The sequence below is a fragment of the Oncorhynchus clarkii genome, chromosome 16, assembly GCF_045791955.1.
Source record: "Oncorhynchus clarkii lewisi isolate Uvic-CL-2024 chromosome 16, UVic_Ocla_1.0, whole genome shotgun sequence".
Classification (NCBI taxonomy): domain Eukaryota; kingdom Metazoa; phylum Chordata; class Actinopteri; order Salmoniformes; family Salmonidae; genus Oncorhynchus; species Oncorhynchus clarkii.
The window spans coordinates 58,548,343-58,561,459 of NC_092162.1; the positions used below are offsets into that span (position 1 = coordinate 58,548,343).

At 43.5% G+C, this 13,117-nt stretch overlaps 1 protein-coding gene across 1 annotated transcript in view; it reads right to left on the reverse strand.

Annotated features, from left to right (window-relative positions):
* Positions 1-9,729, reverse strand: part of LOC139367727 (prickle-like protein 2) — a 61,190-nt gene extending 51,461 nt beyond the window's left edge. Inside the window, exon 1 of the mRNA XM_071106039.1 lies at positions 9,533-9,729. The gene's annotated coding sequence lies outside the window, so the exon portion shown is untranslated. The remainder of the gene's footprint in view (positions 1-9,532) is intronic.
* Positions 9,730-13,117: the final 3,388 nt, after the last annotated feature.

A 13,117-nucleotide genomic window follows, 5' to 3' on the forward strand; every position in this document is an offset into this window, starting at 1 on the left:
CTAAAGGACTAAAATGTAAATGTCAAATGGTAACATGAAGTCTGTATCGTTCTCTAAGTAATCTCCCTCCTAAGATGGTCAGCACTTTATACTGTGACAGATTGGAAAATCATATTGTGTGTAGTAGCATAAAGTGAAAGGGACTTCATCAATTGAAAAGCCATAACTATATCTACCCTGTAAAGCTCTATGTTGCCCTTCATTCATCCTTCATCACACCTCCCTCTAGCCAGGAATGTTACACCGGAGCCATTTTGAAACCAGAACTCACGAGGTGATTGGCCATTTAGAGCGAAAAGAGGACCAGATGGCAGGAAGAGCAGGTCCAGATGGGACTAATTGGCCAGAGCTATGAGGTTAGCACCGAGACACCCTGAAACTAAGCTCAATGGCACCTCAGAAGGACCAAAATGACTCAGAACCTCTGTGTGAAGATTACGAATCTGCTAGACAGATAGACGAGGAGGATGTTGGAGCAGGCGTGGTAAAACGATGGTACGATGGCTCTTGAGCATTCAATCAGTACTAATGAGTGTGTTAATAATGGGCTTGCTGAAGCCAATTTAAGCGTTTTAATATCGAGTGTGTGTGGAGAGGGAATTAGTCATCAGCAGACAGCAGGGAGCTGAAGGCAGAGGCAGCCATCTCAGACACTCCACCAAAGCCTGCGGGATTTTCATGACAACTCGTTGAAGACACAGCATTCAACATTTCGCCCCAGACAAAAGAAATTCGTCTTCCCCCCCAAACGTCACTCTGCTTCAAAATTACAGTGCATTCGGAAAGTATTCAGACCCCTTCCCTTTTCCCACAAAAAACAGAAATACCTTATTTAAATAAGAATTCAGACCCTTTGCTATGAGACTCAAAATTTAGCTCAGGCAAATCCTGTTTCCATTGATCATCCTTGAGATATTTCTACAACTTGATTGGAGTCCACCTGTGGTCAATTCAATTGATTGGACATTATTTGGAAAGGCACACACCTGTCTATATAAGGTCACAGTTGACAGTGCATGTCAGAGCAAAAACCAAGCCACGAGGTCAAATGAATTGTCCATAGAGCACCGAGACAGGATTGTGTCGAGGCACAGGAAGGTTACCAAAAAATGTCTGCAGCAATGAAGGTCCCCAAGAACACAGTGGCCTCCAACATTCTTAAATGGAAGAAGTTTGGAACCACCAAGACTCTTCCTAGAGCTGGCCACCAAGCCAAACTGAGAAGGGCCTTGGTCAGGGAGGTGACCAAGAACCCAAGGGTCACTCTGACAGAGCTACAGAGTTCCTCTGTTGAGATGGGAGCACCTGCAGCACTCCATCAATCAGGCCTTTATGGTATGGAGTGGCCAGATGGAAACCACTCCTCAGTAAAAGGCACATGACAGCCCGCTTGGAGTTTGCTAAAAGGCACCTAAAGGACTCTCAGACCATGAGAAACAAGATGCTCTAGTCTGATGAAACCAAGATTGAACTCTTTGTCCTGAATGCCAAGCGTCTCATCTGGAGGAAACCTGGCACCATTCTTACGGTCAAGCATGGTGATGGTAGTGTCATGCTGTTGGGATGTTTTTCCACTGGCAGGGACTGGGAGACCAGTCAGGATTGAGGGAAAGATTAACAGAGCAAAATACAGAGAGATCCTTGAAGAAAACCTGCTCCAGAGCGCTCAGGACCTCAGACTGGGGCAAAGGTTCACATACCAACAAGACAACGACCCTAAGCACACAGACAAGACAACGCAGGAGTGGCTTCGGGACAAGTCTCTGAATGTCCTTGAGTGGCCCAACCAGAGCCCGGACTTGAACCTGATCGAACACCTCTGGAGAGACCTGAAAATAGCTGTGCAACAACACTCCCCATCCAACCTGACATAGTTTGAGAGGATCTGCAAAGAAAAACGGGAGAAACACCACAAATACCGCTGTGCCTAGCTTGTGGCGTCATACCCAAGAAGACTTGAGGCTGTAATCGCTGCCAAAGTTGCTTCAACAAAGTACTGAGTAAACGGTCTGAAAACTTATGTAAATGGATATTTTTAAATTTTTTATTATACAAAATCAAACCTGTTTTTGCTTTGTCATTATAGGGTATTGTGCTTAGATTGATAAGGGGAAAAATAAACTATTTAATCAATTTTAGAATAAGGCTGTAACGTAACAGAAAGTGAAAAAAGTCAAGGGGTCTGAATACTTTCCGAATGCACTGTTAGAGTCGGGCTCACATGGCTGCAGATGGGTTTAAAATGAGCTCAGATGATGTCTCTGTCTGGATCAGGTCTCCACTAGTAATCCATATATACTATAATACAACATTTTTTTTATCTCCTCAAGGTGCAATTTATAGGGCATCATCTACAGCAGGGGTTTTCAAACTACGGTCTGCGTACTGCAATTTATCAATCAATTGTTTTGAATGATTTATTTTAAGGAATTTTACATTACTTTTCACAATGCAAATGTTTAAACATAATAATAGGCATTTAATATGTTACAAATTTGACCGGCAAGATATTTTATAAAAAAATGTATAATCTACTGGTGGTTCTCAAAAGCTTTTGACAGTGATTCGGTGGTCCCCAGACTGGAAAAGGTTGGGAACCACTGATCTAGAGTACAAGGGCCATCTATAAAGAACTACCCAGGTCCAAACCTTAACTGAACCACTAAAGGTAAAGTGACCCCAGTCCATTCGGTAAAGTTACGATTTGCAGCAGTAGTTCTTTCCACAGATCACACAGTTTAAACCCCACGACAACTCAGCCATATTAATATTCTTCAGACCAAATATTTTAAAACTGCACAATTTATCATTAGAACAATTCAATTAAAATGAAAGGTCCAAACTTATTGAGCAAATCAATCTACATGCCAGCTGGGGATAGTTGAGAATGCAAAGTCAATAACCGAAGCCCACTCCATAATCATTAATCTGATCAGCTAAGTGAGGGATGCATCCCTCTACATGAGTGTAGAGTGTCGCAGCTAATGTCCTCCCCCTCTTCGTTTCACTTCAATCAATTACCCAGTCAGGATGGATCAGTCTTCCACACTGCATTACCCTGTTTGAGGAACGCCTCTGCCAGGCCTGGGCTGTTTTGGCAGAGAGAGGGAGGAGAAAACTAAGGGAGAAAGTAAAGGGAGAGGGATGGAAGGATGGGGGGGGTGAGGAACGAGAATAACCTCTATCACACCCTCATTAATCACCAGTGGGGTACCTTGGAAACACAGACTCCCTCCCACTCGTTCTCTCTTTATCAATCTCTCCCTCTCTCTCTTTCTCTCTTGCTCTCATTTCCTCTTCATAAACACTCTCTCTTCGTACTTGTTCTCATCCCTGAAAATCTTCAATTTTGCCTGCTACAGTTTGGGTTGGTCAGACTTGCTTCCCCCCACAATGACAGTGTCACCCTAACTCTAACCCTAGCCAACTGGGCAGACAGAGAGAGATGAGGTCCTATCGGGTCTTACCTGAACATCAAGACTGTTGGGATTGTTCAGGAAGGTGCTACTGTGACATCCTCCTACTGTCTCCCATCTCTCTCTCTCTCTCTTCTCCTCTCTTGGGGGATGTTGTGTATCCATGGGTACAGGACGTGCTAGTGCACAACAGGGAGCTGCCACTACAGTCAGCTGCCTACTCGGCAGGAACGTGTACCAGAAGTCACATGACACACTGAATGAGCTGAAGGGCACATACACACACATGCTTGCACACACTCACTTTCTATAACTGAACAAATGAGCTCCAAAGGGTTGTACTTTAAGGAAAGAGCAGCTGATTTCCACCTGAGGCCCACAATTCCACACATATCCCCTCAGCTACACAGGAGGGGCAAGTGTCCTCAAACCATGACTGGGTGACTGATCAGGACATAGCTCTGCACTCTAAGGCTTCCAATGGGGGTAACAGCATAGTCGTAAGAGATATCTGCTTCCACTGCTGTTCTAATGACATGAATAGAGAGAGAATTTAGAAAGTGAGAAACCTAAAGTAATAGGAATGTGAGGAAAACATTACGCAGGAGCAATATCCTCTTATTCTATCCTCATCTTCATCATGGGATATTCTTCTTATCGTAACACCTTAAAGGGATTATGAAGCAGTGGCACCTGTGTTTTCCTCCTCCACCTGTGTTGAGCGATTCTCTCAGATGACTCTGCTCAGTGCTGTGACTGTAACTTTTGATGTGTCTGCAGTATGCTGTGAGTCTGGAGTCTGGGGCGGGTTCTGCGTCACACAGCTGACGGTAATGACTGCACCACTGCAGCCCACATCCTCTCTATTCTTCGATTCCTATTGTTATCGAAATCACAGAAATAGAATTGAATAGCCCCAACTAAACTTTGGGTAGGCATTACACCATAGCAACTGGAAATGCCCATGCAAGAGTGTCAGCCTATATGTAAGAACATACACATGCATTGTACTAGTTTTCTTTAGCCATTAGACATGTTCTTACCCAAGTAATGTAAAGTAGGACTCGAAGCTTTGATCCTTTCATACTGAAGTCTTATTGAATAGAAAGACTCCAGTCCCCATAGTGTATACTAATAATATTTCTGGACGAATATAAAAGGAAATTACACATTGGGGGATCAATGACGTAATACATCACACAGCAGGCAGAGATCCAAAAGATCATTTCCAGGGAGAAAAACAACCTAGATGAACCTGGATCTCCCACAGTACTTCCTGCCTAAGCATAATTCCCGTCCTAATTGAATCAGGCATTCACTAAGGGCGGTCTCATGGGGTCCTGTGTGGGACTAACTGTGTTGTGGTTCTATGACAGTGACAGCTTTCAGTGAGCAGAGGTTTCCATGGGGCCCCAAACTTGTTCCAGAGACCTTTTTCGTGACGTTAGTTTAAAAAGGGTTTATACTGACCTATAGCCATAGGGATGAGTCACTGTCAGCACTAGCAGCAGTGTGACATGGACCATAGGCCTGATAACTGAGTGGATTTTAATGCCCTGTGATTCATCTTCATAAAAAGATGAATACCCACTCTCACATAGATATTAGTTCTGTATGAGACAGTGTGCTGGCATCCTTGTTATTCCATGGACCCTGCACCTGGAGTTTGATGGATGTTCATTTTTAAATTGTGATTAATCAATATCACAATATATTTCAAACGCTCTTAGAAAAAATGGTTCCAAAAGGGTTCTTCGGCTTCCCAATAGGAGAACCAGATAGAACTATTTTGGGTTCCATGTAGAACCCTATGGGGAAAGGGTTCTACATGGAACCCAATAAGGTTGTACCTGGAACCAAAAATGGTTCTTCAATTGGTTCTCTTATGGGGACAGCCAAATAACAATTTTAGGTTCTAGATAGCACCTTTTTTCTGAGTGTACTCAAACTGGACAGTTGGATGCTTTGCGTGATGTATTGTTGTCTCTACCTTCTTGCTCTTTGTGTTGTTGTCTGTGCCCAATAATGTTTTGTGCTACTACCATGTTTTTGTCATGTTGTGTTGCTACCATGATGAGTTGTTGTCTTAGGTAAGAATTTGTTCTTAACTGACTTGTGAAATAAAATGATTAAAAAAAACATCTGAAGGACCTACAGTTGAATTCAGAAGTTTACATATACTTTAGCCAAGTACATTTAAACTCAGTTTTTCACAATTCATGACATTTAATCCTAGTAAAAATGCCCTGTCTTAGATCAGTTAGGATCACCACTTTATTTTAAGAAAGTGAAATGTCAGAATATTAGTATAGAGAATGACTTATACCAGCTTTTATTTCTTTCATCACATTCCCAGTGGGTCAAAAGTTTACATACACTTAATTAGTATTTGGTAGAAATGCCTTTAAATTGTTTAACTTGAGTCAAATGTTTCGGGTAGACTTCCACAAGCTTCCCACAATAAGTTGGGTGAATTTTGGCCCATTCCTCCTGGCAGAGCTGGTGTAAATGAATCAGGTTTGTAAGCCTCTTTGCTCGCACGCGCTTTTTCAGTTCTGCCCACAAATGTTCTATGAGATTGAGGTCAGGGCGTTGTGATGGCCACTCCAATATCTTGACTTTGTTGTCCTTAATAAGCCATTTTGCCACAACTTTGGAAGTGTGCTTGGGATCAATGTCTATATGGAAGACCCATTTGCGACCAAGCTTTAACTTTCTGACTGATGTCTTGAGATGTTGCTTGAATATATCCACATAATTTTCCTCCTCATGATGCCATCTATTCTGTGCACCAGTCCCTCCTGCACCAAAGCACCCCCACAACATGATGCTGCCACCCCCGTGCTTCACGGTTGGGATGGTGTTCTTCGGCTTGCAAGCTTCCCCCTTTTTTCTCCAAACATAACGATGGTCATTATGGCCAAACAGTTCTATTTTTGTTTCATCAGACCAGAGGACATTTCTCCAGAAAGTACGATCTTTGTTCCCATGTGCAGTTGCAAACCGTAGTCTGGCTTTTTTATGGCGGTTTTGGAGCAGTGGCTTCTTCCTTGCTGAGCGGCCTTTCAGGTTATGTTGATATAGGACTAGTTTTACTGTGGATATAGATACTTTGTACCTGTTTCCTCCAGCATCTTGACAAGGTCCTTTGCTGTTGTTCTGGGATTGATTTGCACTTTTCGCACCAAAGTACGTTCATCTCTAGGAGACAGAATGCGCCTCCTTCTTGAGCAGTATAATGGCTGCGTGGTCCCATGGTGTTTATACTTGCGTACTGTTGTTTGTACAGATGAACGTGGTACATTCAGGCGTTTGGAAATTGCTCCCAAGGATGAACCAGGCTTGTGGAAGTACACCATTTTTTTTCTGAGGTCTTGGCTGATTTCTTTGATTTCATGACATAATTTTCTGGAGTTTTCCATGCTGTTTAAAGGCACAGTCAACTTAGTGTATGTAAACTTCTGATCCACTGGAATTGTAATACAGTGAATTACAAGTGAAATAATCTGTCTGTAAACAATTGTTGGAAAAATGACTTGTGTCATGCACAAGTAGATGTCCTAACCAACTGTGGAGTGGTTGAAAAACGAGTTTTAATGACTCCAACCTAAGTGTATGTTAACTTCCGACTTCAACTGTATATGGCAAAAACACACAGTGAAGGTTGCATAGAATTAATCATATTTTTGTATATTGTACTGTAGGAATGGAACACTTGACAAGAAGAAAACAAACACAGAAAAATGTGTGTGTGTAGGAGGGGACAAACATACATTATTCTGTTTGATTGACATGCCTGTGCTGCAGGTCCTACCAGAGACCTGCCTCTTACAGTGTTCATTGGCATGGTTTTCATGTGTGGTCCTTTACAATCTGAGGGGGCAAGCATGTTCCATTACATCACATCATGAACACATTAGCATGGCATGGCTTCTCAACATCTGGTTTGTGGTCTCTCCTGTAACTCGATCCATATCTCTCCATCATTCACTAGGCATACTATCGACTGCAGGAGTGCAAGGTCGAGCCACAGCCATTAATAACTGTCTTGTCATGCTACATTACATTATTAATCACACACACAAAGTATCCTCTGTCAGGTGTGTAACCCTCCAGTCCAGCGTTACATTAGCCACAACATGGTCATTGAGCAGCCCCTTTCATTCAAAGCACAGAACAGTGAGCACACAGATTCAATAACCAACAGTGACCCAAGCAGGAATTGAACCCACAACTGTGGTGTTGCCAGCACCATTCACTAACCCATCCGAGCCACGGCCAATAGGCACTACAGATGCAGATAACTACAGTACAATGCTGCAGGAGGCAGAGCATTCAGGATCTCTGTGTCTTTTTCCACCCACCACCCTTCCAGAATCAGCCGTTTCTGTGGCGACAGAGCTGGGGGGAGAAGCGGAGGGGGTCGGAAGAGGGGGGGGGTCGATTCTGTGAAAGTGGAGAGACGACACTTCAATTACAGTGGGAGAGAGATGGAGGGGTGGAAGGAGGGGGGATAAAGGGATGTGAAAGGGTCAGTAGGGAGCTTACGCATCTCTCTGCATCTCTCAACATCTCGCAGATAGACAGACAGGAGTGGCAGAGGCTTGGCAGAGGCTGTGGCAGAGGCTGTGGCATTCCCAGCGTATTATCCAGAAGCTGCCTTTTCTCTGAAATCTGCAGTTGTCCTTGTTCTACATGAATGAAGCAAACAACATTCTCCACCATTTCCTCTCAGTCTATTCTTCTATGCTTCTACAGTAACTGACGTAAGAAACAGAAATGGCCTCAATCGATGTCTTCACACACTAAAATGGAGGAATTTCACACTGAATTGATGGTCTATTAAAAACAAACTTCAAAACAGTCAGAGCCTACCAATAGCAATAGACTGTACCTAACAGAAAAATCTGCAGCAGAAACCCCCCAGAAGCATCTACAAGTGGTTAGTACTAACACATTAGACATCACCACTGAACCCTTTCCCCATGCTGGCTTAGAAAGCCATTTATATGGCTTAGAAAGCGGAAATAGGAGGCAGTTATCAACTGTGTCACGGGCAAGATTACTGCAGTACAGCTCTCCATGCTCCACCCCTGCCCACACAGCTCAGTCCATAGGGATGGATCAGCCTTCATACAGTACAGAGGAGATGATCTAGACCCACAATCACCCTGAGAACCAGAGGGACAGCTATACAGATAGAGTTATACAGTTGACAGGCTGGCTGGACAGCTGTAAGGTACAGTAGCCTAGCTATGTGGATATTTGCATTCTGTCAGCTGGTCGGTGGTTTAAATCAGAGCAGCTGAAAAGACACTTGTGTCTTCATGTTTCATTACTCCTGAGCTAAGTCAGATAACAGTAATGTTGCTGCTGCTGTGTTCATCCACCCACTCTCTCTCTCCCTCTCGCTCTTTCTCACTGCCTCTTTCTTTCTCTCTCTCACTGGAACGCACAAACATAGGCACAGGCACGAGCACACACAAGGGCACGTGCACACACACACACACACACACACACACACACACACACACACACACACACACACACACACACACACACACACACACACACACACACACACGTAGGTTGTAAGAGGGATATAGCTCGATACATAACTTGCCATTCAAAAAGTAAACAGGATACACAAACAGACAGACACACACACAAACATAAACATAAACATAGAATCCACACACACACCCATTGTCTGTGGCAGTTCATAATGGATACACCCTAAAAATGGTATCAGACTCAGAAAACTTTCCACACTTTCCTTTGGTAATATCATCAACATTAAACCTGTTCAGTCTTATTAAAAACACTTCAGTGTTACATCTTTCTGAGTCATCTAACACACCAAGAAACTAAGACGTCACGTTCTCTCACCCAAGACGAATGAAAACAATACCAAAGATCAATTCATGAAGTTTTACGAGCACATTAAGCTGTGAACCAAAACACACCATACAATTATTTCCCTCTTTCTTTCGTTCTCTCCCTCAATTCAGTGGATACATGTTTTATTGCCAAAACAGTTCACTACTGCAAATTGAAATCTCTCTCGCCCTCTCTCTCTGACTACAGACTTACAGAAAAGCAGCAGACAGACTCACCTCTGTAATTATCTGTCTGTGGCTGCAGGGTTCCGCAGCTGTAGCTTTAGAGAGGTGGTGGACAGGAGGAACTCTCTCTTTTCACTCACAGTGTTGTCATGGCAGTGGTGTGGCAGAGGTACAGTACTGTTCACAGCTTACAGCTCACTGCTCTGTCTGTCTGTAGATCACTGAGAAAAACACCAGCTCAGCTCAGCTCCTGGCTCTGACTCTGACTGCAACGCAGCAGCAGCAGCAGACAGATGAGAGGCACGACTGGAGCCTGCAAGCTCTGTCACCAGCTCAAGTCTCCCTCCCTCACTCTGTTATTCTCTCTCTTTCTCTCTTTATTTCTCCTCCAGGCGTGGTGTCTCTCCTCAAGGCTGCTCAGAGGTAAAGGGAGAAAAATACTACAACAAATCAGCACATTCAGGTTGTGTTGGCTTCCTTCACATGCACGGCTTGTGTGTTATGAACTTTCTGTGAGCGCTAATGAGAGTTAGGCAAGCAGGCTCTCACTGAGAGATAGACTGATAGAAAGCTACTCCCACCTCTACCCCCCCCCCTCTTTTCATCATCTCTCCAGCCTGTTAGAGAGTGAATCATTGTCTCTGAGCCAATCACAACGCGGCGAACTGCCTATGATTAAAATCACAAGGGTACTAACCAGGGCCGAGGCTCCACCACTGCTATCATGAGGAGAAGGGGATGAAACAAGGAGGGAAGGAGAGGAGGATAAAACAAGCAGAGACAAGGAAGAGGAAAGTCTGAGAGAACTTTTACATACTTGTCGATTTTATGGGTGGGGATTCAGTGGACTCTGGTCATATGAGAAGTAGTCAGTGAATGACAGCTGCATTCCTCTTTGAAACTGTGTCCCAGTAGTCTGTCAGGGAAAGGGTTTCTCCTCTGATGCATAATTACATCAGGCACAGAAAGTGAAGGGGAATGCAGAGTCCCCTGGTGGATTTGACATCTTCTTGATAATAAGCTATTTTGTCCTGTTGGGTTGCGCCTGATTGAATAGGGGGGATAAATAAACCTGCTGGGCAGAATCAGGGAATTCTAGGGCTGATTCTCCTACTTATTCTGAAGTGCTGCTGATTGCAAACCCTTTACAACTGACCACTGCTGTTGGATTACGATGACATTCATTCAACCAACCTGCCACCATCGACACCAGGGGTCCCCAATTACATTCAGCCGTGGGCCGATTTTCCTTGAGCGGATGGTCAGGATGGTAGGAGCATAGTTATAAATCATTTGAACACTGCAAATTGACTGCAAGAATCCCAAACACATATAGTATTTGACAAAAACAGAATTATTTCAAACCTTGATTACATTTGGATATGATCACATATGCCTCTCTATTTATTATTGGGAATACTTTGGAACAGATTCACTAACTTAAAATCACTTTGAGCTAATTTCCTGGTGATATTATAGTCTCTCACGTCCATTATTGAAAATTATAACATACATACTCTACCGGTCAAAAGTTTTAGAACACCTACTCATTCAAGGGTTTTTCTTTATTTTACTATTTTCTACATTATAGAGTAATAGTGAAGACATCAAAACTATTAAATAATAATAAATAATAAATAATTCATATGGAATCATGTAGTAACCAAAAAAGTGTTAAACAAATATATTTGAGATTCTTCAAAGTAGCCACCCTTCACCTTGACAGCTTTGCACACTCTTAGCATTATTTCAACCAGCTTCACCTGTAATGTTTTTCCAATAGTCTTGAAGGACTTCCCACATATGCTAAGCACTTGTTGGCTGCTTTCCTTCACTCTGCGGTCCGACTCATTCTAAACCATCTCAATTAGGTTGAGGTCGGGAGATTGTGGAGGCCAGGTCATCTGATGCAGCACTCCATCACTCTCCTTCTTGGTAAAATAGCCCTTACACAGCCTGGAGGTGTGTTGGGTCATTGTGCTGTTGAAAAACAAATAATAGTCCAACTAAGCCCAAACCAGATGGAATGGCGTATTGCTGCAGAATGCTGTGGTAGCAATGCTGGTTAAGTGTGCCTTGAATTCTAAACAGACATTGTCACCAGCAAAGAACCCCCACACCATAACACCTCCTCCTCCATGCTGTATGGTGGGAAATACACATCCAGAGATCACCCACATCGCGTCTCACAAAGACACGCCGGTTGGAGCCAAAAATCTCAAATTTGGACTCCAGACCAAAGGACACATTTCCACTGGTCTAAGTACCCACAAAACACCAGTCTCAACGTCCACAGTGAAGAGTCAACTCCGGGATGCTGGCATTCTGTCCAGTGTCAGTGTTCTTTTGCCCATCTTAATATTTTATTTTCATTGGCCCGTCTGAGATATGGCTTTTTCTTTGCAACTCTGCCTACAATGCCAGCATCCTGGAGTTGCCTCTTCATTATTGACGTTGAGACTGGTGTTTTTAGGTACTATTTAATGAAGCTTCCAGTTGAGGACTTGTGAAGCGTCTGTTTCTCAAACTAGACACTAATATACTTGTCCTCTTGATCAGTTGTGCAAAAGGGCCTCCCACTCCTCTTTCTATTCTGGTTAGAGCCAGCTTGCCCTGTTCTATGAAGGGAGTAGTACACAGCATTGTACAAGATCTTCAGTTTCTTGGCAATTTCTCGCATGGAATAGCCTTCATTTATCAGAACAAGAATAGTCTGACGAGTTTCAGATGAAAGGTCTTTGCTTCTGGCCATTTTGAGCCTGTATTCGAACCCACAAGTGCTGATGCTCCAGATACTCAACTAGTCTAAAGAAGGCCAGCTTTATTACTTCTCTAATAGGAACAACAGTTTTTAGCTGTGCTAACATAATTGCAAAAGGGTTTTCTAATGATCAATTAGCCTTTTAAAATGCTAAACTTGGATTAGCTAACACAATGTGACATTGGAACACAGGAGTGATGTTTGCTGATAATTAACCAAAACCAATTAACCCATTAACCAAGGTGGCGTAGCAGTGAAGACGTGTTTGTTTGTCCTCTCATGTATTTTTTGTATATATTTCAATTTTATTTTCAATCTCTTTTCGATTTTTAATTTGATTATACCTTCCGGTAACCTGCCTCACCCGATGTGATACGGAATCGCTATTATTTTACATTTTAGAACACATTCAATAACTTCCAGAAGCTAATTAGCTACATGCTATTTAGTCATTGTTAGCCACTGCTAGTGGCTTTTACCTTCTGCACAGATACCAGCCCTGTTTTTAGCCTGGAGAATACTCGCCAGTCTACCAGTATCGGACTGTCTCTCCACAACAACGCCGGATTCCTGCCATAATCCCTGGACCACTACTTCTGATCTTCACAGCTAACTTGCACCTTGCTAGCTCACAGCTAGCTTGCACTCACCATGGCACCCAGTACCGAAGCTATCCCTGAGGCCCACCTCCCGGCCTGCTCAGCTGTTCACCCGAACCCCACTCATACACGGCTAGAGCCCAATACACCACCGGATCCTTGCTGTAAACTCTGGACCTTGGCACCGGATCACCGCTGCTACCGATTGGCTATAGTGGCTAACTCCACTACCAAGGAAGCTAGCACCAGTTAGCCGTGAGCCAGGCGCATCTCCCG